Here is a 1,351-nt window from a genome sequence, read left to right as displayed (position 1 = left end):
AAGAAGTAACAGAACTGAACCAGCACCTGAAACGAATGGGCTTAGAGGATATATACACAGTGTTCCACCCAAACACAGCTGAATTCACATTTTTTCTCATCTGCACATGGGTCATTTTCTAAAATAGACCACATACTGGTCAATAAGTCATGCTTAAGCATATGCAAGAAAACAGAAATTATCCCATGCAATGAAACTGGAAATAAATGACAAAAGAAACAAGAAAAAAACCCTGAATACATGGAAATTAAACAATACCCTTCTCAGCAACCAATGGTTCACAGATGAACTTAAACAAGAAATTCAACAATATGCACAATTCAGTGAAAATTCAAGCACAACTTAATAGAAATTTATGGGATATGACAAAAGCAGTTCTCAGAGGGAAATTCATAGCTGTGAGCTCACACATTAGGGAAACAGAATGGGAACAAATCAACACCTTAATGCTGTACCTCCAACAACAAGAAAAGGAAGAGCAAACCAAACCAGAGCCCAAAGATGGGAAGAAATCATAAAGATTAGAACAGAAATTAATTCAATTGAGACGAAGAAAATAGTTCAAAGAAGTAAAGAATCAAAAAGCTGGTTCTTTGAAAGATTAGACAAAATTGATAAGCCCCTAGCTAACCTTGTAAAAAAGAGGAAAGAAAAAATTCAAATACAAGCAATAAGGAAAGAAAAGGGGGTAATTACCACAGACCCAGTGGAAATTCAGAAGTTTATCAATAACTACTTTGAGAATCTTTACTCTCACAGAATAGAAAGCACAGACGAAATGGACAGATTCCTAGAAAGGTACAAATTACCAAAATTGAATCAAGATAAAACCACTCTCAATAGCTCAATAACAGCCAGTGAAATATGAGATATAGTAGAAAAACTACCAACAAAGAAAAGTCCAGGTCCTGATGAATTCAGAGCTGAATGCTACAAGAAATTTACAGAAGACATAGTCCCTATACTCCTCAAACTCTTCCGTGAAATTGAAAAGGAAGCAATCCTCCCAAAATCATTCCTGGAGACAAGTATTATACTAATACTGAAACCAGGGAAAGATGCAACTAAGAAAGAGAACTACAGGCCTATCTCCCTCATGAACATAGATGCCAAAATCCTCAATAAAATCCTAACAAATAGAATACAGCAAGTCATCAAGAAAATAATATGTCATGACCAGGTAGGATTCATCTCAGGGATGTAAGAATGGTTCAATGTTCAAAAATCTATAAATATAATACACTAACTACATCAATAGAGCGAAAACTAAAAACCACATGATCATCTCCACTGATGCAGAAAAGACTTTTGACAAAGTCCAACACTCATTCATGTTCAAAGTCCTACAGAA

This window comes from Octodon degus, unplaced genomic scaffold, assembly GCF_000260255.1.
Source record: "Octodon degus isolate 3935 unplaced genomic scaffold, OctDeg1.0 scaffold00165, whole genome shotgun sequence".
Classification (NCBI taxonomy): Eukaryota; Metazoa; Chordata; class Mammalia; order Rodentia; family Octodontidae; genus Octodon; species Octodon degus.
This window is presented reverse-complemented; position numbering follows the sequence as displayed.